The following is a 25,963-nucleotide window of genomic DNA, read 5'->3' on the forward strand; positions in this document are numbered from 1 at the left end:
TAATGTGCTTTTGGATCATATAGTCTTTGGGTTGGTTTCAGGGGTTATATGTGTCAAATTTGTATTCTGTTCACCTATCCGATTTTGACAGTTTTTCGTTTGATTCTAAAAGGTACGATTATCAAAATTGGACGATCCGATTCCAGATTGGTCCGATCGGTCGATCGAACAGTCCGAGTCCAAGTGGTCTGATTTAGGTGGTCCAATTATGGGTTGGTTCACGTTTGATTCCCAAGTAATCCAATTTTGAGTGCCCAATTGTCCGATTGTCCAAGAGTCCTAATCGGACGAGTCCAGTGTGTATGATCGAATGGGTTTTTAGGGTATCCAAGTTTGAAAATCGGACCACCGTTTGATTCTGGGAATTAAACTGTCTGAGTTGGATTTTGGGAATTAGACTTTAGTAATAGTGTTTGATTTTGGTTATGAGGGGTTCCCTTTGGGCGGTCATCCCCTTTTTGGTCCGGGTTTGGCCCATTCCTCCAATAGTTCTCCTCCTCTTTCCCTATTAGCATGGCCTCAACCCGTGCCTCTAACCATTTACAATTTGCACAGGTGAGAGCCCGATGCTCTTTTACAAAATAAATCATGGTGCGCCTTGCACTCTTTTACAAAAGTATTGACTTGCGCTTTTTCTTGTGCACCTCTCTCCTTGATTTAGGACTTTTTTGCACTTCTTGTGTTTTTAGATTTTCCTTGGTGTGCCTTTGTCTTCCATTTCACTTTTGCCTTGGCCTTATGTTCTGCTTTAGATTTTCCATCTTGTTTCATTTGAGGCACTAGCATTCCTATTGTAACGTGTCCACTTGCATTTTCAGGACACGTCTTAGCAGTCCATCAGAAAGGATGTCTAGAAAGCTCCGCCCAGCACTCCCATGGAATGTTACGGGGTTTGTGATCTAGGGCTTTTCGCGTCTGCCATGTAGCGAAAGTATTCTGGCCGTTCCCACTTAGGATCGACCTGAATTAGGGTTTTCCTGATTGGCCATTTCCTAACAGCAACTAGCGAAAGACCCAAGCGAACTACTTTACGCAGAAACGCTAGGTCCAAAGCTGATTCACATTGCATTTGGTTCAACAAGAATGGGAAGCGAGAGGGATGCAAAGCTCAACCTCTCTGCCATAAGGCATAGTCCCATTCCGTTCCCCTAAAACAGCGTAAATCGGGTTCAATCATAACTCTAGGTCAACGCTTTTATTGTTCGTGTTCCTTGATGATCTTCCTGCTGTCCATTGTGATTTGAGAAAAGTTCCCGGCCAACCAGGACCACCCATCCGTAGGACGGACCTATGGCCCATCCTCCGGTACTTTCCTTGGGTGGTTTTAGTTATTTAATTACCTAACACATTAGTTGGACATGTAACAACTAGCTTCTTTAATTAACCCGTTAGGCACTGGTTCCTTCACGTAATCTTATCACTTGACATAGAAAAAAATAATCATACAAGTTCCTTATTAACATGTTATCATATTTATCTTTGAAATACAAAGAGTCTAGCCCGTAGGCTTATCCACAATCCGCCCAAAGGCTATCCAGCAATCCACAGGGATCACTAATCCAAGTTTCCGCCCGTAGACTAGTATGCGGGCCTCGAGATCCAATCTCAAGTCACGTTAGCCTCTTGTGCAGGGCTCGGAAGGCGTGGGATTTACCGCTAGAGCCCCCTTGGTACCCAAGCGTCCTCCTGCTCCAAGTAGCGCTCAACGGAGAGACCTCTCGCGGCGGGTTCGGTCCACTTTCCTAGCACGGTCAACAACCCCCTTGGTTAGGGTCAGGCAGGCAGTGGGGGGTAACTCAAGCTGCCTCTCCCTTCAGGCCTTCAACCTGAAGTATAGATATCCATTTATCTTTTAATTCATTGATCAAACAAAGCCAAACAGTGCTCTAAAATCTGTAGCAAGCACAAACATTTCCATTGATCCTTTTTGTTGGCAAACTGCTAAGGAATGAATCCTTCCTTTCGAATGCATCCAGCAATCGATCTGGGATAACTTGCAACTTGGCAAGATTCCCTATATCTTGGGTTAGGGCGTACCCTATTAACCCAACTTGGTCAAACCTTAAGTTCATTGGTTACTTCAGTCTATCGGTTGGTCTTTAGTTTCCATCAATCTTCTTTACTCAAGGAAGACCACTAAATTAGGATGATTATTCATCCTCTTGCAAGATAACTTGCGTAAGGACATGCCAACTTCATTGCGAGAACTTGGCCATTCCCTTGTGATCCGATCACAAGATCCTATGACTCCGCACTTGTTACGCAAGTGTCGCTTCGAACTATGAGACAATGGAGTCACGAAACAATCTGTTTCAGGTTACTAGGCTGGCGTCGTTAGACCTAGAGTTTCCAAGTTTCATCTTGTACGATTCTTAGGGACAAACCCTAGCTCACTTTACGATTACATTTCACTGTCCCTACATTCAATGAATGTGGGTAAATATTTAAGGTATAGGCATTTCTTGGAATTTAACTTATTCCAAACGAGTACTCTGCGGCTTAGGTGTTTTAGGTATATGCCAAATTGGTTAACTATAGAAGATAATTTCGAGATTACTTCCACATGATTCATTGTCTATGCGTAAATTGATTTTTCAACCCTAACTTATCGATTTGAGGTCGTTAGGTTAATTTCAACTAATCTCCCCTTTACTTTGAGAACAAAATTCATGCTAAATAAGCAAACTCTTTCTTGCTAATTTTTGCAGTTGACAACGATAATTTCATAGAGTTTATGCATCGTAAGAATCATTTCATGCTTTGCACTTTCCATGATGATTCATTGCGATATGGCTTAATAGTGCGAGATGCAGTTTATATTTCTAGGCTTAACCGAAGTATACTATTTTAATGGATAATAATCTAGTCTTATAATTCATTTCAATGCATAAGCTATTTGCTAGAAATGCGTTTATGCTTTCTTTAATTTGCATGTTTCATTCAAAAGTATTGATGACTAAGTTTCTTCATCGTGAACAACTAGGACAAAATATATCCTATTTCTAACAATTAACCTTGCCTAATTGAATTAGAACAATATCAAATAAAAATTAGGAAGGAGAACTTGGGCTTGGGGTGAGATATCCACGTGGATGCCAGGAGATGACCCTCCCGCAGCAGCGCCTTGGACTTTCTTCGAAGGCATCGCAATTGTAGTCTTTCAGATGTGGAAGTAGCTTTACAACTCCTCTTTGGAATTCCACCGTCGCTTCCTTGCACCATCCGTCGAAAGTAGTTTTAGAAGGATCCCTCCTTGAAGTAGGGATTTCGGAAGGGGGTGCTTCAAAATTTCTCATGACTAAGACCCATTGAAGCCATGGGGAAGGCTTAATGGCCTTTGTAAACTCGCACGAATGGGGAATAGAAAGGTGTGAAAAAGAAACAAGGTGCGGGAGAGTTCCAAGGGGTATTTTTGCACGGCCTTCAAAGCCCAAGGAAAGGGCTTAAGAGAGATTAAAAGCATGAGGGGGGTAATAATAGGACCTCTAAGCCCCACTCTTAGTGGGGGGACAAGAGGGCTTATAAACCTTTAAAAATGGGGGGGGGGGGGGGGGGGTGGGGGTGAAAGGGTTTCCAAGAGATAAAACATGGGGGAGTGGGGGGGGGGGGGGGGGGGGTGATCCTGAAGCCAAGGGATAGGGGCTTAAGGGATTAAACATGGGGGGGGGGGGGGGGGGTGATCCTGCTATCCACGAAAAAGGGGGCTTAAGGGTTTATAAAACACGGAGGGGGGGTGTGGTTTCAAGATGCCCAAGGGAAGGGGGCTAAGGGGATTTTAAAACCCCGGGGGGAGGGGGATTCAAGAGCCACAGGAAGGGGGCTTATAGAGGGTTAAAAACCGGGGGTGGGGGGGGTGTGGTTTTGAAGCCAGGGGAAAGGGGGCTTATCTAGCCTCCTTAGAAGCTTCCACTCAAAAGCTTCTATGACTTCTTTTTGGTACATGGCAAGAGGGGGAAATCAACGCCGAAGGCGGCGTTCTGATGGCGTGTTGGTGAGGCGGCGAGGCCTGCGGACTGTAGGCGGCGGTGCTGGGAGGACAGGCAGCAGGCAGCTCACACCCTTACGAGTCGAGCGGAGAGGCTTACTCTCTCCCTCTCTGCAATGATGACGCACGGCATCTCTTCTCCAAAATCTCTGGCCCTTCGTCCGTCAATGCAGCATTCAGCCATCCCTCTACCTCGTCACAGAATGCCTTGTCTGTTAAAATAGGGGAGGGGAGGGGGATCCTCCCTCTCTACGTGTCAAGAGGCATGGCACTACCACACCTGCAAGCTCTCACCGAGGAGCTTTTGCCTCCTTTCTATTCCCCTCCCCTTCCAGCACAATAGTCGGCTGGGGAGGGAAATAATAATAATAATAAATTTGCATTATCCTTAAGAAAAATGTAATATATTTATCCTCAAGAGGTAGTTTACGCGAATGTTACACCTATAAAGCTTAGCGAGGAAGGTAGGATTGTACCTGTTATTCATCCTCTCTCTTGACTTGATTTTGATTATCATAAGTATGAGTGAGCTAGTATGGCATGGTCTATCATTGAAGATGGGTCTATACTTTTTATTTTGATAGAGCTTCTAGAGGGCCCACTAAACATGCGAGTGGACATTGGTGTAGTCATTAAAGATCCACAATGTAGGGTTGTTATGAAAATGGGAGTCTATTTAGGACCCTCTTTTACTAATAATATGGTAGAATACAAGGCCTTGATCATGGGGTTGGATGTGGCCCACCGCCCCATGTGGTGGTATCCGCCGATTATTGGTGAAAGGTGACTCATAGTTAGTAATCAATCAGCTGAATGGGACCTATAGTGTGAGAGATCCCATCTTACGGATGTACTATCATGTAGCCTTGGATATGTTGAATGGAATCAATTTGTGGATTCCTTGGCCAATTATGCTTTCATTGAAGATGTCTTTTTCAATTGTGGTCTAGGGAGCTCTTACAATTACCTCCTAACATTAGCCCTGGACTACTTTGGGGTCTTCTTCTGATACTTCTCGATTGCTGATGGTTAGTTTGGGTTATGAGTCTGGTATGGCAATTGATCACCTTTCTACTTTGTCATGGATGCATAGGATTGTGTATCACCATATTCATTGAACACCCCTTGTAGTAGTTTATGCACGGGGTTAGCTAATAACTTGATGCACTTAGTACAGGGCCCGAGAAGCCCTTACCCTTGGTTGATTTTGTGCTTTAATAGAGTTATGTCAGGAACCAAGGGTTTGTTTCACCAGTAGTATGTTGCTGAACTGTAGTAACGTGGATTCTCTCATTAGGCCAAGATGGCCATTTCTGGTAGGTTCTAATGTTTTATTTCATAAGGCCAAGAGGGCCATGTGTTTGTTTGGTGCAAGTACAATTAATGGCTTTTTGTTTTAGTGATTCCACTAGACAAGTTTGATGAAGTGCTTGGAGGGAGCCTTGCTGCACGGGACTTTCTTGTTGGCTATTCCAGGTAGTGTCATCACCTTTTCGAGTCTTTCCCTTGAGGTGATTGTGTTATATGTGTATGTGGGGGTTATTTTCTTTTCATTTTTTGGGGATGAAGTCCTAGGGTTAGGTTAGGTATATCTAGGGGGAATGCGAGTAGTTGTTTACCTCGTATAAAGACATTATTAGGCATTAAATACCTATTTTAGAAGGCCATCTTAGTGACCTTTTTCTACTAGCTTGCTAGACAACTATTTTAGAGGAGTCCTTGCTAGTGTGATGCAAATTTAGAGAAGCCTACCAAAATTAAAAGAAGAGGAGAATTTGAATATACTTGAAAGATAAATCGATATAGAGGTGTGTAAGAAGAGGTTCTAACCCCTAAAATAGAAAGAAAATAAAAAAAAGGAAAAATCTTGAAAGTAATTGATTATCACCTTGCAAAGGCCTAGTAGGTTCTTGGGGGACAAGTCAGCAGACTCGAGACTGATGCCTTGTCTTCCTTGGGGTAGCAGCTAGCCAGAATAAAGAAATAAGAAAGGATGGTGTCAAAATAAAAGTGAGAGAAAGAGAAAAGGATTAAGTGCCGCCTTGTGAGAGCTTGGTAAGTTCTTGGGTATTGAGTCCCTCCTTTTTACAACAAAACTTAATGAATGAGCCAAAAGATCCGTCCTCCTAGCCTCTTGCCTTCTTTATCCTAAACCCTCATTTCCAAAGTTAAGGGCACATTTACATAGGCAAGGGCTGAGTTTACAAGGTTGGAATTACTAGGTATGGAATTAGCATGATTCCAAAGTACCAAAAATATCAAAGTATTTTTCCTTCATGACAAACCATCCCGTTCTAAGATGGTTTTGTTCTCAAAACCAAGGATAAATGAACCAAATCCATACCAAGGATGATAGTAATCATGCCCATGTATCTCCGATATGGTAGGAAAGCACTTTCCATGAAAGAGAGACCTTTATGTATACCAAACTGTGAGTATACTGGCTACTGTCCAAACAGGGCTGATTAACAAAAACTATCATAACTTTTGATAGAGTAGTCCAAATGACACATATGAGGTATAGAAATGAAGTATACAATCCCTAGTACCACCCCATAATGTGAAAATCAATTTTTGATAAAGTCAGGATAGTTTTATTGTCGAAAATAGTATCTCACAACAAGCTGTCCCTGCACAGTCCATGCACAGTCTGTCATGTATCATCCTGTAATAACCAAGGAAAATTATTCACATAAGTGGATGGTTGCCAAGAAGATTCTTCTATAGGTAGACTCTTCCACTTAATGAGGTACTCAGTAAGAGCATGATTTTTGAGCACTTTTTCTCTCTTTCCAATAATGCTTTCAGGTTCATATATGACAAGTCCTGCTTCATCCATTGGTGGCAACTCTTCCAATACCTGCACATCAGGTCCAACATACTTCTTAAGCTGTGAAACATGAAATACATCATGTATTCTAGTGGAGGAAGGTAGTTGGAGCTTATAATCAAGCTCTCCAACTTTGTCCACTATGGTCCATAAAATCTATGAGCAAGCTTATTGTTCCCACCCTTCAATGAAGCATAATGTGTCTTAGGTACTTTAAGAAACACCCAATCTCCAACTTTGAAATCCAAATGTCTTCTCTTCTCATTGGCATAAGCTTTCATTACTTCTTGTGCTTTTCTTATGCTATCCTTGCATTGTCTCATGAGCATCTCCATCCTTTCCAACTCTTCCTTTGTTTGGGGGTTAATATCTTCATGAAACAATACTAATGGAATTTGAACTTTGTACCCATAAAGTGCTTCAAATGGGGACATACCTATGCTCATGTGATACATGTTGTTATAGCAAAATTCAGCAAGGTGGATCCAACAATCCCATAAAGCTTGTGTGTCATGACAATAATGCCTAAGGTACACTTCCACAAAGTGATTGACTCTCTCCGTTTGCCCATCGGTTTGGGGGTGATAGGCTGTACTAGGCGTGAGAAAAGTACCCATAGAAGAGAATAGACTTTTCCAAAATTTGCTCATGAATTTTGTATCTCTATTCGATACTATTCTCATTGGCATACCATATAGCTTGAGCACACCTTCCATAAATTGCTCAACCACTTGCCTTGCTGAATATTGTATTTTGGTTGGAATAAAGTGGGCTGATTTAGTCAATCTATCAACAACCACATAGATATTATTCCATCCATGACTAGTAGTAGGTAATCCCACTATAAAGTCCATGGAAATATCGGTCCATTTGCCCATAGGAATAGCTAAAGGCTGAAGGAGTCCGGATGGTAATAAGGTGGAATCCTTATTTTTTTGGCACTCTAAACACTTAGATAGATGCTTCTTGACGTCTTTCCATAAACCCTTATAATAAAAACTTTTATGGACCTTGTCAAAGGTCTTGAAAAGACCCAAATGACCAGCCATTGGTGATGAGTGTATCTCATGGAGCACTTTCAGCTTGAATTTACTGTTAGGAACCAAGTACACTTTACCCTTAAACCATAAGAGTCCATTGTGCACTTTGAAATTTGGAAATTATTCATCATGTCCTTGCTGTAATTTCTGTAAAATCTGGATAGCATGCTCATCCAGCACGGGGGATTTAAAAAACCAAGCTCCCAATTTGAAGTTTTTTCACAAAATTTTCCAAAACTTGGAGTTTTTCAACGTATTTGCCAAAACTTGGAGTTTTTTCACAAAATTTGTAACTTTATGAGGGATAATCTTGTTACCCATATTGAAAATTTGTATTAAACAAGCTATTCAAGGGACCATTTTTTTCAAACTCTCAAAATATACTGAAGAGAGAAAAATGAACAAAATTGGGTTTCTACCACACATCTCAAAAAGTACCCTTATCAATCAGACTAATCTCTAAAATTATGAGTCAATCTAAACAAAACACAAAAAGAACTCAATATAGGAAAATATAATTATTTCTGTTGCAACTATTTAGGCAAATTATGAAAGCCACTTATATATAACTATTTTATAGTATCGATATGTGGACTTGATAGCAACAAATGTCAATATCTTCCTCATCTTTTTTACTAATCACTCCAAAGCTTCTCATATATGCAATGGTTGTAGGGAGCTTTAACTCTAATATATCTGCAAGGGATATATCATTTTCATCCTCTTGTTGAAAAATTTGGCCAAGTATTTGTTCAACCTTTCCAATGGCAAATGTTTCATCATTTATTGACCACTTCTCATCATAGTTTGTAGCTTTTGACAACGAATCTAGTTTACCATTTGCGGTTCTGAAGGTCTTTCTCATGTCTAGCTCCTCTTGTGTAGGTTTAGGCATGATTTGACTCATGTAGAATTTAAAGAAAACCTTGTGCTAAAAATAAAAATTAGTAGAATTGACTATGGAAAGTGGAAGGAAGAGCAATATGCAAAAGAGAAGCAAAGAGTAGAGTTGTTGCATAAGGACGGGAAGCAACCATATCATGGTCTGGTTCAACATCAAACTTGGCCATGGTTTATATCAATAGTAGACTTGCCAATCAAAGGTTAGATGAAACATGGTTTAGATAAAAAATACCCAATTAACAAATGAAAATGAGAAATTAGAACATGGTTTAGATAAAAAACACCTTGATAACGTGATAAGGGGAAGCAAACAATTGAGAAGGTGTAACATGGAAAGGAGAAGCAACCATAATATATATTAGAAATGTGACTAGAGTAGATGATACATGATTAATTCTATGTAACCATGCTTTCCATAATAGGAGTAAAGGACAAAGATCAAGAATACCTTAAGAAAAAAGTATCACAATCAACAAAAACGAACTTGGAACATCAATACCAAGAAAAATGAAAATGCTTTGCACACAAAACAAGAATGATTTATAAAGAGATATTTCACATATAAATAGACAATCCGCTGAGGGGAATTAAAACGAAGTGATTAACAAGCTTTACGAAAAAAAATCGAGATTACCTTGAGAAAAAAATTGTCACAACTAGCAAAAATGAACTTGGAGCATTAAAATTAAGAAAAATGATTTTTCTTTGCACAAAAAACAAGCATGATTTATAATGAGATCCATCACCTACAAATAGGTACCCCCCTCAATGAATACCAAGCTTTATGGATGTATTCATCATAGCAAAAGGCAAACAATAAACTTGCATACTTTTCATAATAAGAGAAGAGGAGCAAGATCTAGATTACCTTGAAAAAAAATTGGCTCAACAAAAATGAAGTTGGAGCATCAAATCAGGAAAAATGAAATTACTTTGCATACTAAATAGGCATAGTTTATAAAGAGATCCCTAACCTATAAATAGATGGCCCCCTCAATGAATCAAAAAAGCATGATCAATAATTCCACTTTTAGATCCTTGTCCAATCATGTCCACAAATGGATAACTAGTCCATGATTAATAATGTCTACTTTTACTAGAATTTTCATTATGCTCAAAAAGAAAAATACCAAATATGTGGTCCCTCCACATCATGTATCCAAAATGAACGTCCACCTCCACTTCTTCATATGCCCTTTAAATCTTTCATTCAGTACTGCATGGTCCCCATCTCATTGAACAATAGCCAACATAAAACTCTCAAGTCTTTGATTTGCATTTTATGCGTCGCGGAAGGGCAAGCATAAAATTTAAATCAGTTTGCTTAAGGGAAGGTTGATGCATCATCATATGTTGATTTTTGTACATCCTAAGCACACGAATGTAGACATAATACATGTGCTTACAGGCCACGAAGGGTTTACTTTCCAACTCTCTCTTTTGAAAGTCAGGACACGTGCAGAAGGGCTCGGGATTGACATGCACCTCATACAAATGCTCTGACATAACATAAAATATGACTTTCTCATTTGCCACCACTACTTTCTCTTCCATGAAAACTACATCCAATGCCTTAGCCAATGCAATTTTTCTTTCTGCATCCTTAGAAATACCATGTCTCCATTTTTTTCTTCGTTTGCTACTTGAAGAGGTAAGTGGTTTTGTCCCATGGGTCGTAGTATTTTTGGGGGTAGGTGGAATGCCATCATGCTTGAATACAAAACCTCCTTTTATAAGAATTGAAATCTCCTCTATAGAAGCATTGGTGCCCTTGTCAATAGACCAAATCCTTGGTCGCAAGGGCACATGCTTAACTTGTTTATCAACATCCCATGTATACTCCACATCATGACTGCAAAACCAGAACCATTGTGCAATAGGCTTACCTTGAAATTCCCTCTCTGACCAAAATGAAGGGCATAGCAACCCAGGTGATCTACTTTCTATCACATTGCAGCACTTCTTTCTATTTATAATACCAAAACATTTTCATTTGCAATGAACAAGCATTCTCCGATGGCCCACAAACTTCTATGCATTTCCTCCTCTGAGACAATATTAGTTGGAAGATCCATTTCAATCGGCACTGCATGCACCTCATGGTCCAAGCCTACTTCTGTAGGTTGGTCATTTCTATTTTGAAAATTTATCTTATGTGGTCGTCCTTTTTGTTTTCTATCCCTTGACTCCATTACATAGCCAGGTTTATGAGAGCTACAACCATCTAGAGTTCTTCTTTTCCTTTGAACTGTTTCTTTGTTTCAAGAAATGAAAGGCTCTCCGTACATGGGGGTGCGAAGAATTGCTCCTTGAACTGTTCGAGCTATGAATGCAGGTGAAGGGGTATTTCTTGCAACCACCCTATTAATAAGAGCATCCATGTCAGGACCACTTCCAAAGCATCTTCCAGTTATGAAGGCCAGTTGCCTTGAACATTGAATATATGAGTTGATCAAGTCAGTGACGCATGCATCATACAAACCAATTTTCTCCTTTCCATCCTCCCCTGCCAACCAACTTGCATGCACGCTCTCAGAAAGATTTGTGTTGGGAATACAAGCCCTCTCCCAAGGACTCAAGGAAGCTTGCAACCCAATAAAAAACTCAGCAATTCCTCTTACATGTCTATTTTGTTCTCATACTTGGGTATTCCCACCCCAATGATATTAGTACATGTGTATGTAACAAATAGAAACAAAAAAAAAAACATTTACATGTGTAGTACTACCCCAATGGTCTATCCTATTCTCCCACCATTTGATCCATCTCTTCAATGGTACGGTACTATCTCGAGGTAGTCCTACTTGCTGCCACCAATTTTGTATAGCTGTGGCATTCCTCTTGCCCTCTTCAATGGATTTTGAAAGGCGCCACCTCTCACATAAATTCAAGTGATGCTTTCGAAGGTTTGAAGGCACATATTTCATTGCGTGCTTTTGTAAGCTTTGTTCCCAGTGAAACAAACACGATCGCTCTCTTCCTTCCAAAACATTGTCAGGTCCCGCATTGAAAACAATGCGGATCGCCATCCAATTTGCACCGGCTTCATCCGCCATAAAACCTGCAAAGTCTGCAGGAGGGTGTCCACACTCGAGCATCACATTATTAAGGCATCTCCAAAAAAGAATTTGTGTTTCTGTATCCTCTTCCTTTGTATCACAAATAGCAATCACAATGATCCCCTTCAAGCTGCAATAAGAAATACAGTGATTAGCAACTAGAATATGTCAACGAAAATTGATAACAAGTAAGGTTCCCAAACAAACCATGGATCGTACACAGAACAAGACATTGTTGCCCAGTCATCTATTCTGTGTGTAAAGTCAAAGTGAACCCAAGACTTGCAAAGGTCTCCATTTCCTAAGCATCGCATTCGATTAACCAATTCCACTCCAGAGCCGGGTCCTTTAGTAGACATCTTGAAAATGTAACTTTTTTCACCCACCCCTCCTTGCCCTGGAAATCTACTGCCATGAAAAAAAGGAAACATGCATCTTTTTTTCAACTCCAAAATGTTATCAAAGCCATCTCCAACAACACATGTTTCTTTTTTTTTCTGGCATGTCACGATACTATTGAACTTGCAACCTCAACAAACGAAAGTTTGTTAAACTAATAACAATGCTACAAACCATAGTTTGCAGACTTGAATAACCGAAACTAACCTCTGATTTTGAACCAATGGCATCAACTCCTCCAAAAAGTTTGTAAGCTCTTGTTCTCCCTCCACCATTGAACCATTAGTTTTCAAAGATTCAGTGATAATTTGTTTTGCTACAATCATTTGAATCTTCCTAGCACCACAGTGCCGATTCACTTGCAAAACTGAGTGAACTAGAGATCTAATTTTTTTAATTGCAGTCATTGAAGTCCCTGGTTGCACATTGTGTGTGTGAGTGCCTACATGAAGCATCAATCTCTCCATGCTTGTGTCCTTTGGCAAAATGTAATAAACTTTGCAATCACAAGTTGCATAACAAGTGACAACTTTACTACAATAGTGACACGTGATTGAATGTTTTTCTTCACTTGCAAGTAGCCCCTTGCTCACTGTGCTATTGAGGTAACCATGAAAATACGTTTTATTATGTTGATTGTTTCTCTCATAGTAAGGACAATTGACTCGATGACATTGTAAGTCTCCAAGGCAATGGCTAATTCTCGAAGTAGCATCAGGTAAGATATTAGTTGGATGGGATCACTAAACATGCGAGTGGACAATGAGCTTCTAGAGGGCCCACTAAACATGCGAGTGGACATTGGTGTAGTCATTAAAGATCCACAATGTAGGGTTGTTATGAAAATGGGAGTCTATTTAGGATCCTCTTTTACTAATAATATGGTAGAATACAAGGCCTTGATCATGGGGTTGGATGTGGCCCACCGCCCCATGTGGTGGTATCCGCCGATTATTGGTGAAAGGGGACTCATAGTTAGTAATCAATCAGCTGAATGGGACCTATAGTGTGCGAGATCCCATCTTACAGATGTACTGTCATGTAGCCTTGGATACGTTGAATGGAATCAATTCATGGATTCCTTGGCCAATTATGCTTTCATTGAATATGTCTTTTTCAATTGTGGTCTAGGGAGCTCTTACAATTACCTCCTAACATTAGCCCTGGACTACTCTGGGGTCTTCTTCTGATACTTCTCGATTGCTGATGGTTAGTTTGGGTTATGAGTCTGGTATGGCAACTGATCACCTTCCTACTTTGTCATGGATGCATAGGATTGTGTATCACCATATTCATTGAACACCCCTTGCAGTAGTTTATGCACGGGGTTAGCTAATAACTTGATGCACTTAGTGCAGGGCCCGAGAAGCCCTTACCCTTGGTTGATTTTGTGCTTTAATAGAGTTATGTCAGGAACCAAGGGTTTGTTTCACCAGTAGTACGTTGTTGAACTGTAGTAACGTGGATTCTCTCATTAGGCCAAGATGACCATTTCTGGTAGGTTCTAATGTTTTATTTCATAAGGCCAAGAAGGGCCACGTGTTTGTTTGGTGCAAGTACATTTAATGGTTTTTTGTTTTAGTGATTCCACCAGACAAGTTTGATGAAGTGCCTGGAGGGAGCCTTGCTGCACGGGACTTTCTTGTTGGCTATTCCAGGTAGTGTCATCACCTTTTCGAGTCTTTCCCTTGAGGTGATGGTGTTATATGTGTATGTGGGGGTTATTTTCTTTTCATTTTTTGGGGATGAAGTCCTAGGGTTAGGTTAGGTATATCTAGGGGGAATGCGAGTAGTTGTTTACCTCGTATAAAGACATTATTATGCATTAAATACCTATTTTAGAAGGCCATCTTAGTGACCTTTTTCTACTAGCTTGCTAGACAACTATTTTAGAGGAGTCCTTGCTAGTGTGATGCAACTTTAGAGAAGCCTGCCAAAATTAAAAGAAGAGGAGAATTTGAATATACTTGAAAGATAAATCGATATAGAGGTGTGTAAGAAGAGGTTCTAACCCCTAAAATAGAAAGAAAAGAAAAAAAAGGAAAAATCTTAAAAGTAATTGATTATCACCTTGCAAAGGCCTAGTAGGTTCTTGGGGGACAAGTCAGCAGACTCGAGACCGATGCCTTGTCTTCCTTGGGGTAGTAGCTAGCCAAAATAAAGAAATAAGAAAGGATGGTGTCAAAATAAAAGCGAGAGAAAGAGAAAAGGATTAAGTGCCGCCTTGTGAGAGCTTGGTAAGTTCTTGGGTATTGAGTCCCTCCTTTTTACAACAAAACTTAATGAATGAGCCAAAAGATCCGTCCTCCTAGCCTCTTGCCTTCTTTATCCTAACCCCTCATTTCCAAAGTTAAGGGAACATTTACATAGGCAAGGGCTGAGTTTACAAGGCTGGAATTACTAGGTATGGAATTAGCATGATTCCAAAGTACCAAAAATATCAAAGTATTTTTCCTTCATGACAAACCATCCTGTCCTAAGATGGTTTTGTTCTCAAAACCAAGGAGAAATGAACCAAATCCATGCCAAGGATGATAGTAATCATGCCCATGTATCTCCGATATGGTAGGAAAGCACCTTCCATGAAAGAGAGACCTTTATGTATACCAAACTGTGAGTATACTGGCTACTGTCCAAACAGGGCTGATTAACAAAAACTGTCATAACTTTTGATAGAGTGGTCCAAATGACACATATGAGGTATAGAAATGAAGTATACAATCCCTAGTACCACCCCATAATGTGAAAATCAATTTTTGATAAAGTCAGGATAGTTTTATTGTCGAAAATAGTATCTCACAACAAGCTGTCCCTGCACAGTCCATGCACAGTCTGTCATGTATCATCCTGTAATAACCAAGGAAAATTATTCACATAAGTGGATGGTTGCCAAGAAGATTCTTCTATAGGTAGACTCTTACACTTAATGAGGTACTCAGTAAGAGCATGATTTTTGAGCACTTTTTCTCTCTTTCCAATAATACTTTCAGGTTCATATATGACAAATCCTGCTTCATCCATTGGTGGCGACTCTTCCAATACCTGCACATCAAGTCCAACATACTTCTTAAGCTGTGAAACATGAAATACATCATGTATTCTAGTGGAGGAAGGTAGTTGGAGCTTATAATCAAGCTCTCCAACTTTGTCCACTATGGTGCATAAAATCTATGAGCAAGCTTAGTGTTCCCACCCTTCAATGAAGCATAATGTGTCTTAGGTGCTTTAAGAAACACCCAATCTCCAACTTTGAAATCCAAATGTCTTCTCTTCTCATTGGCATAAGCTTTCATTGCTTCTTGTGCTTTTCTTATGCTATCCTTGCATTGTCTCATGAGCATCTCCATCCTTTCCAACTCTTCCTTTGTTTGGGGGTTAATATCTTCATGAAACAATACTAATGGAATTTGAACTTTGTACCCATAAAGTGCTTCAAATGGGGACATACCTATGCTCATGTGATACATGTGTTATAGCAAAATTCAGCAAGGTGGATCCAACAATCCCATAAAGCTTGTGTGTCATGACAATAATGCCTAAGGTACACTTCCACAAAGTGATTGACTCTCTCCATTTGCCCATCGGTTTGGGGGTGATAGGCTGTACTAGACGTGAGAAAAGTACCCATAGAAGAGAATAGACTTTTCCAAAATTTGCTCATGAATTTTATATTTCTATTCGATACTATTCTCATTGGCATACCATACAGCTTGAGCACACCTTCCATAAATTGCTCAACCACTTGCCTTGCTGAATATTGTATTTTGGTTGGAATAAAGTGGGCTGATTTAGTCAATCTATCAACAACCACATAGATATTATTCCATCCATGACTAGTAGTAGGTAATCCCACTATAAAGTCCATGGAAATATCGGTCCATTTGCCCATACGAATAGCTAAAGGCTGAAGGAGTCCGGATGGTAATAAGGTGGAATCCTTATTTTTTTGGCACTCTAAACACTTAGATAGATGCTTCTTGACGTCCTTCCATAAACCCTTATAATAAAAACTTTTATGGACCTTGTCAAAGGTCTTGAAAAGACCCAAATGACCAGCCATTGGTGATGAGTGTATCTCATGGAGCACTTTCAGCTTGAATTTACTGTTAGGAACCAAGTACACTTTACCCTTAAACCATAAGAGTCCATTGTGCACTTTGAAATTTGGAAATTATTAATCATGTCCTTGCTGTAATTTCTGTAAAATCTGGACAACATGCTCATCCAGCACATATTCTTCTTGGATGTCATTTATCCAATCCTTATAAATTGTAGACACTGTAGATTAACTGCATGCCCACATCCTAGATAACGCATCAGCCACAATGTTATCCTTTCCAACCATGTATGCTATTTCAAAATCATATGACTGCAAGGTAGCCAGCCATCTCTTTTGCTTGGGAGAAAGGTTGGGCTATGAGAGAAAATACCTCAACACCCTATGATCGCTTTTGACTTTAAAATGTGTTCCATAGAGATAATGATGCCATTTCTTGATCGCATGTAGAATAGCAAGCATCTCTTGCTCTCGTACACATGCATCTCTCTCTCTTTATCAATCAAATTTTCTACTCTCAAATGCAATGACACCATGCTCCTGAACCAAAACAACCAGCATCTAATAGATGGTAAAAGTCTTGGAAAAATTAGGGCAAACTAGTATTGGTGCTGAAATAAGCAATTTCTTCAGCTCATTAAAGCTCTTTTTGCCGATTTCTTCCCAAAATAAGGCCTCTTTTTTCAGCGGATCGGTAAGAGGAGCTGCAACATGAGCATAATTCTTCATAAACCTACGGTAAAAAGATGATAACCCAAGAAAGCCTCTTAAAGAAGTGGCATTAGTTGGAGTAGGCCATTCTTTGATGCATTGCATCTTCTTAGGATCCACTTCGATTCCATCTTCTCCCACTATATGACCCAAGTATTCAACTTTCTTTGCCATGAATGAACACTTAGTTGCCTTGGCAAATAGTTTGTGCTTCCTCAATATATCAAAGACCTCTTTTACATACTGTAAATGGTCCTCTTTGTTCTTGCTATAGATCAAAATGTCATCAAAGAACACCAAAACTGTCCGAAATAGCAAAGGCTAAAGTATCTTATTCATAAGAGATTGGAATGTGGCTGGAGCATTGGATAAACCAAAAGGCATAACCATGAATTGATAGAGGCCTCTTTTCGTCCTATCTATTTTAGACTCATCCCCTTCCTTCATGCATATTTGATGATATCCCGATCTCAAGTCAATCTTGGAAAACACCTTAGCATCCTTCAATTCATCTAGGAGGTCATCTATTCTAGGTATTGGATACCTATTCTTGATAATGACCTTGTTAAGATTGCGGTAGTCGATACACATGCGAAAAGAGCCATCTTTCTTCTTTACAAGAAGGACCGGAGAGGCAAAAGGCGATTGGCTTGCCTTGATGAGACCCATTTCTAATAGCTCTTTCACTTGGCGCTCTACCTCTTCCCTTTCCACTTTGGAGATGCGATATGGTGGTTTGTTAATAGGCTTGGTGTTGGGCAGCAAGTCTATAGGATGATCCACTTATCTTTTGGGAGGGAGGGAAGTAAGTGGGTGAAAAATATCATCATAATCCTTAAGCAACTTGCAAAGACATGGATCTATGTCATTGGTAGGAGGAGAGAGCTGATCCTCATCAATCTTTGAAAGAAGAATAGTGAACATGCATGCCTTTGCATTTATCTCTTTTTTTACCTTCTTGGGGCTGATCACCTCCATTTTCTTCTTCTCAACACCATGTAGAGTTACCTGATGTCCACACCATTGGAATTCCATTTCCAGCTTGTTAAGATCCATCGTGAATTTACCCAAATATTTCAGCCAATTGTAGGCAAGTATAATGTCAATTGGACCCATTTCTAATGCGATCAAACTCACTGATGTAGTACACAATGGAGATAGAGTAATAGGAACATTTGGGTAGCATTGATTGCTATTTTCAAAGTCTCCATTTGCCACTTGGATTTTGAGAAAAGAAGGCATATCATGTGTACTCAATTTTAGACCATTGAGTGATTTGGAATTGATGAAGCTATGTGTGCTGCCCGTATCAATGAGTATGTGAGCGGTCCTTCCTTTGATTTGGCCTTTGAGGCATAGGGTATTGTCCCCTCTTGAACCACTCCATGCATCATTTGATATGGAATATAGCAAAGGATGTAAATCAGTCCAAGAATCATCCATGTAATGACCGCTTAGATCAAAAGGAAAGCCATCCATTGGGTCATAAAACTCATCATGGATACTCTCTTCATTTTCATGCATCTCTTCTTGAGTAGTAGAGCCTTCAAGCTATGCAAGACTCTCCTCAATAGGTTCAGCATCAAAATCATCTTCATAAATCATGCTAACCTTCAAATTCTTAACCTTGCACTTGGACTTATAGTCAGGTGACCATTTCTCCCTGCACTTGGAGCATAGTCCTTTGGCATACATTTCTTTGAGCTTGTCATTAGACACATGCTTGCCTCGAATAGGGGCTAAAATTTTGGCACTAATATCAGTCCTTTTTCCATCAAACTTATTTTCACCATTAGATCTGAAATTGTTGCCCTGCTTTGGTCCATAAACAGTGGGAAAATTTGGTATCTTGCTGTAGGTACTGCTATGAACATTTATTGGCTTCCCACCATGCTAAAAATCAGTCCTTACATGTCCATAATGGCCTAATGTCTTTGGGAAATGTGTAGGCTGAAATAAATGCCCTATTTTTGGCTGGAAACTCTTGTATTTCTATCCATAACGCTTAGCCAATTGAATGGCAGCTTGCAAAGATGTAGGCTTCATGGCTCCAACTTCGGATGATAAGGTAGACTCCAAACCAAATATATACTTATTCAATTTGGCACTATCGAAGACTCCATGAACATAAATTGAGAGGTTTAAAAACTGATTTGAATACTCTCTAACCAAGAGACCACATTGCTCAAGGGTGTACCATTTCTTTTCCAAGTGCTCTTTTTCAATGGGAGAGATGAAAACTTCAATCATAGCATTCTTTAGTGCTTCCCAAGATAAGAAGCCATGCTTGATTCTTGTCATATATCTCCACCAAGTATGTGCATAGCCTTCTAAATGAAGGGTTGCAAACTTCACTTTGGCATTTTTGGGCCTTGGATAAAGGGAAAAATATATCTCCAATTTGTCAAACCACTCCTCCAACTCAGTGGGTGAAGGATTCTCTCCTTTGAAATTTGAAATGGCAATTTTCTCTTTATACTCTCTCTCATATTGAGGTGGCTACCCATTGTAGTGTTGCTGTCCAAAAGAGTTACCAATTGAACCTTGCCTAGGGAATTCATTATTCCAAGTTCCTTGTGCATATGGGGTTTGTTGTCCATACTACATACCATAACCTTGTGGCTAGAAATAATGTCCTTGAGGCTGAAAATGAGTGTTGCCCATATTGGAAGGTTGTCCATGGTACCCTTGATGTTGTCCATGCATAGGAATATTAAATGGTGGTTGCTTCACACTTTTTTTTAGGACAACCATAATGGGATAAGGGACTTGGTCTATTAGGCTGAACTTGAGTATGAGAATGGTGTTGTTGCTTTCCATATGAGTTTGGGGCTGAATTCACATGCCCTTGTTCATGCCCACCAATATTTGGTTGAGAATAGAATTATTTATAAAATGGATTCCAACCGTGGATGTCCTCTTCATGCCTAAACCTTGCTTGAACCCTATCATGTGGATCTTGCCCATGTGGCTGAGAATAGGCCTTGGATTGATGGGGCTGAGGCATATGAAGTGGGCTGAATAAAATCTTTAGCCTTTGACGATTCCCCAATCTCAAATTCTCCTACCACCTTTGGAGTAGAGGGTTTGGGTTGCTCTTCAGCCAAAGGAGGGTTTGGAACATTAGGAGCAGCTGTAGGCAACATATTTTCACTAAAGATAGCCACTAACTTATCAATACCCATCCTCATACCATCCAGGCCTGATTTCATGTCTTTAATATCATTTGAGAGTTGTTGTAGACTGTTAGAGTTCTTGGAAGCATGGGACATCTCAACTCCATTCGTTGGTTGATTGACAGGAGAATGAGTGGAGCTTACATCAACTTCTTCATTCTCATAATGCATGCGGTGTATAGCTTCTTGGGGGGTTTCATGTTCATGTTCATGTTGGTATTCTCTCAGCTTTTCATTGATGATCTCCAAAATAGGATCCCTTTTCTTATTCCTTGCCATGAGTAACTTCATGTCATGTATATACATCAGAAGAAAAACTCAAATATCTTTAGTTCTACTGCTCTGAATAATGAAATCTTTGGCTCTATTTGAAGCTTGAGAAGTCCCCTTTCTAACGAGCTATCAATGTTGAAAGTAGTTGAATATAGAAAATTTTGTGAACAGTTTACTGTAGATGTCTGGAAATTCTTGCAACATCTGCCAATACTGAAAATAACCCCCAATTAACAAATGCCAATAGTAGCATTCATAATTATCAGCATAACTCTATTCACAATTGCCACTTGCATTGCATTATGTTGCCATACATTTTCTTTTGCATCATGTAATCCCGTGCCAAATATGCCATACTGAAGGTTGAATTCTTGTTCACTTGAGTGGTACTTGCACCTAAACTTAAATGCATGGGATTCAAGAATTAAGGGGTGTGCACAAATTTCCCTCTCAAGCCAGTTTGTGCTCCCCTTCAGGGTCCTTGTTAGTAGGGGAGGGTCACCTCTCTTTTGTCCTACCAACTCGCCCGACATCCACTTTTCCTTGTGGGTATATACATGGCAATTCAATGCTAGGCTTTAAAAAATCAGCATGAAATGCATGGAATGAAAACAATTTGATTGCCCTTTTATGATATGCAAGAACTCAAATGAAATGGGCTGAAATTTAAATGGGGATAGGTAAGGGATAACCTTAGCAGAGTGATTCATTGCTTAACAATTCTTATTCCACTTACCATTGGGTAAATTTTCACTCATGACAATGAAACAAATAGGCAAATAATTCAATATCAGGGTTAGGTAAATGAAATGAGAATTTGAGGCACTTGGAAGTGATTATTTCATTGAATGAGAGTGATTATGCAATGATCAATCACTAAGATAGCTCTATGGATTTCCCATGAAATGCATTTGATAGAATGGATGGGATTCTTTATCATTTTAATCTCTCTTTCATCAATTGGACTTAGCTCAGTAAGAGGATTTAAAGAGAGATTAAAAGATAATTAGAGTACCTCTTAAGCTTGTAGGAGAAGAGGAGCATTGTTAATGAAGGAATCTCCCACAAATAGGACTTGTATTCAGCAATTGGAGCTTGACTTCAGCTTCTATTAATCCAAGAAATCCCCATTTAGCTTTCCAATGCTAATATTCAGCTTCTTGATCAAAATTCTTCATGAGTGCTCCCATGAATCATTGGACCTAGAATTTGATGAAGAAGGCTTCAATAGAGATGCCACTTGAGTTGAGTATGCTGATTACTCTTCATTGTATAAACTAGGCTTCAAAATTTTGAAAGAGAATCCAATGTTGTCTGAGGTTTCATGGTCAACTGAACTCTGACCTCTGCAAACTTGCAGCAGTGAACTTGATCCCTTTCCCTAGGCTCCACTTCTTCGTGGTGGGAATTTCACCTCTCACTTCAAGAGGTTCACAGTAGGATAGAGCTCTTACTGTCCCAGAACTTACTCAACAAATGTGGGATGCCAAGAACATGATGTGTGTAGTTGATCCTCGTCATGGGCATTACCTGACTACTTTTTGTAGAATGGATCCCAAACAATGTGAAGTCCAGTGTTTGTGACATTCCACCAAAAGATTTGAAGGATGGCTTCCACATTCATTGGAAATTCCACCTCGATACAAGAAATGTTCCGTAGAGTTTCAGAGCAGTTCAAAAACAGTGACTTGGAACATCTACGACACGAATTAAATTGATTGTAAATTTGTCCTATCCAAAAGCATCTTTCAGTTTCTCATTGCATAGCACTTCTTTCTTGTCCAGTTGATTCTAAAGTTTTTTTTCTGTTTGATATAAATCCGTAGTCCCTTTATAGCATCGTTTCATGAGGCCTCAGACACCCCTAGGACGTTGGAGAGAGTAGAAGAGACGTTGCAAATAGGGGTTGCTATTTTCCTTTTCGAGACCATGTCACCTGAGGCAGCCTTAGAAAAGCTTTCTTGCACTGGTATACGGGTGAAGGAATGGATGAGATGGAGTTCAATGAAGCTAAGAGTAACATGAATGATCTGGTATCTGAATATCAGCAATACCAAGATGCTATTGCTGATGATGAGGTAGATTATGAAGATGAGGAGCCAATGACATGAGGAGAAGAAGATATGGAATAATGTTTTTCATTCATCATTGCCAAACTCTAAAGGCAAGAACCTCTTCATAGTACCAACTTCTTTGATGGTAGCAATGATCTTCTCTTGCTTGGGGATAGCCGGCCGAGATGACAACATTTGCCTCTTCAATGGTAGCGACAAGGCAGGCATGGTCATTGAGGGAGCCCTCGATAAGCTTGATGCCTAGGGATTTGAAAGACCCAACAAGCTCGGCTTTGGAATAAATGGTGGCGGGACAGATGAGGATGGAGGTCTGGTGGCCTTGGGCAATGATGGCGCATGTGACATGCTTGCCGATGTAGCTTGTATGGGGGAGTATGCCAACAGACGCAAAACACGCTGATACATACTCGTATACAACAGAGCCAAGAATTAGAAAAGGTAGTCATAAGACTACTCTATAAGAGGCTTATGAGGTCAAGAAGCAAGCCATGGTGTCCATTTGCATGATAGAAGTCAGGGAAAGAATATCAAATCAATCTTGGCCATGGATTCTTGAGGACAGATTGAAAGGAGAAAGAGAAAACCCTTGTTTCTTGAAAAGTAGCTCCAACTTACCCTTCACTAAGTCCTGTAACCCTCAGTTTGTCCCACTTACTCCAATTTTTGGTCCAAAACTTGGTCACGACCTGCCAAATTGGTTGGAGCCCGCCATTTTCCACAGGGTATTGCCAAGAACCTCCATCTTTGAGCTCTGTTTGTAGCAGATATTCAAATGTAACCCCAGTTATGAAGAAATTAAGTCCTGCCACTCAAATCTAATTGCGGTTTCCACTCTCTAGTCTATGTAACTAGATCAAGTACAAGAAAATGACTGCTAACAAAAGGATACCAATGTAATGAAGCATTCTACCAAGAAAAGAAATCTAACTATAAACTGAAACAGACATAAAATTAGAAGAAATATTGCACCAAGACATCTTGCCATGTATTAATGATGAGAGTTTCAAAAATACATGACAGCCATGGCTGATGCTTCATCTAGTAAGAAGGAAGCTAACATCAAGAAGGTAAACAACAAAACTTAGTGAATGAGCCAAAAGATCCCTCCTCCTAGCCTCTTGCCTTCTTTATCCTAACCCCTCATTTCCAAAGTTAAGGGCACATTTACATAAGCAAGGGCTGAATTTACAAGGCTGGAAATTACTAGGTATGGAATTAGCATGATTCCAAAGTACCAAAAATATCAAAGTATTTTTCCTTCATGACAGACTTGATAGAAATCCACAATAGCTTGTTGGAGAAGATCCTTTGAGCTTTGATGCATGTAATTTCTCATTAGAATCATCGATTCCATGAATTTTCAGACATTGCCATGTTCAAGAGGCTGAAAATGCTTTCAAACTTTAAGAATTTCTTCAATGTAAGCCAAATCGTTGAAGAATACCTTCAATTGAACCTTCCTGATGTTGTAGACAACAAAACCCCCATGAATTTTAAGAAGATAATCCAAGAATTGGATTCTTGAAGCTTGCTGCCCTGTTTTGACTCCATAGCCACCATATTTTGAAGCTTCACATCCAAGAAGGCTTCAATGTCAGTCCCTTGAGTGTTGAAGAAGCTCCAGGATACTTGTTAGAGCAAAAGCCCTTTGAGTCTTTGAAGAAATTTCAAAAAATTGATACTGTCCTAAATCTACCATAGCTAGGGTTTGAGAGATCAAGAATGCTCAAGAGGATGGGCTTCAATTGAGTATACTAGATTGGAGACTCAGAGATTGATGATCATAGATTGTACAAGCCATAGATGATGCCATTTGTTGATGAAATTGTGAAGAAAAGGAGCATGAAATTCAGCGCAAAATGCGTTAATTCAACCTGTTGTCCTACTGAGATGGCTGCCATGATCAAGAGGCATATAGCCACTCTATGAATAGCTTAAAGTATGGAGATTACAGTCCTACAGGTCACTTGCACCATTGAAGGCCCTGGGAGAAGAGCAAAGCCAAGATCCCACATTGGTGGATCGATGGGGCCAATGAAGTTAATTCTCCATTTCTTGAATGACCTTACGGGAAGGATGTGGACTATAGGGGCATAGCATTGGTTTTGGCAGGCTTTTCCATTTGTTGACAAGCATCACAATGTTTGTAGTAGTCATATGCATCTTTATGGAGGGTCCGCCACCTCTGAGAGGAGCCTTTTTGGTTGTCACTTCTCCTGTAAAGTGTCCTCCACAAGGCTCGTCATGGCATGCTTTTAGAACTATCCTGATCTCATTTCCTATAATACACTTGCGCAACACTTTATCTTTATCTCTCTTATACAGAGCGCCACCTAATAGGGTGTAAGGGGCTGATTCCAATAGAAGCATAACTTGAGATAGTAGGAGGATACTATTGTGGATAAACATTTGGCTATATCTACATACTAGGGGGTTACAATTTCAATTAGAAAGAGAGAAGCATCATGGAGGTTGGGGTCATTCTGCTCCTCTTCGTCACTTTGAGGGGTTCACGAGAGTGATAGATGATCGGCCAACACATTAGAGTGATCAGGTTTGGTCACCACTTCAAAGTTGAGCTCCTAGAATAGAAGGAGCCATCTCATCATTGTTCCCTTCACATCTACTTTGTTCATCAAGAAGGATAGTGCCTTATGATCCATATAAAATTTGAAATGCATCGACAGTAGGTAGTGTTAGAACTTCTCCAAGGCAAACACCATTGCGAGGCACTTGAGCTCCATCACTATGTAGTTCTGTTCTCGATCTGTTACTTTTTGGCTTGCATAGTAGATAGGCTGATCTAACTTTGAAGAGCATTTTTGACATAAGATTACATCTAACCCTTCTACTGATGCATCGATGTGCACATGAAATTCCTTCTTCCAATTAGGATATTGCAAGATGGGTACTTCAATCAGACACTACTTCAGAGTGTTGAATGCTTTGTCACAATCAACAGTCCATGTAAACTTTGCATCTTCCCTCAGGAGCTTAATGAAAGGGGACTGCCTTTGTTGCAAAGTGTGATATGAACTGTCTATAATAGTCCACATGGCCTAGAAATCCCCTCAATTGTTTGAGGTTAGTTGGTATTGTTAGAGCTGCAATCTTCTCAATCTTTGAGGGATCTATTGCTATCCCTTATGTAGAGACAATGTGGCCTAGAAGAACTCTTGAAGAGACTTTGAAGATGTATCTATCGGGATTGAGAGAGATTCCATTCTCTTGACATTTGTCAAAGCACTACTCTAGGTGTCCCCAATGCTCATGGATGAGGCTATAGACACAAAAGTCATCCAACTATACCTCAATGAAATCGTGCAGACGATTTTGGAATGTAGCCATCATCACTCTTTGAAAGGTAGTAGGAGTTTTATAGAGCCCAAATGACATCACTCTTCAAGCATAGGTTCCCCATTTTGTTGTGAAGGTTGTTTTGGATTGATCTTCGT

The 25,963-nt window shown here is 39.9% G+C and overlaps 1 pseudogene; it reads left to right on the plus strand.

The window, feature by feature from the left end:
* Positions 1-13,700: 13,700 nt before the first annotated feature.
* Positions 13,701-22,544, plus strand: LOC148021523 (tubulin beta-1 chain-like; annotated as a pseudogene).
* Positions 22,545-25,963: the final 3,419 nt, after the last annotated feature.

Source organism: Lygodium microphyllum, chromosome 17 (assembly GCF_053477565.2).
Source record: "Lygodium microphyllum isolate KBCC chromosome 17, Lygodium_microphyllum_v1.1.10, whole genome shotgun sequence".
Lineage (NCBI taxonomy): Eukaryota > Viridiplantae > Streptophyta > Polypodiopsida > Schizaeales > Lygodiaceae > Lygodium > Lygodium microphyllum.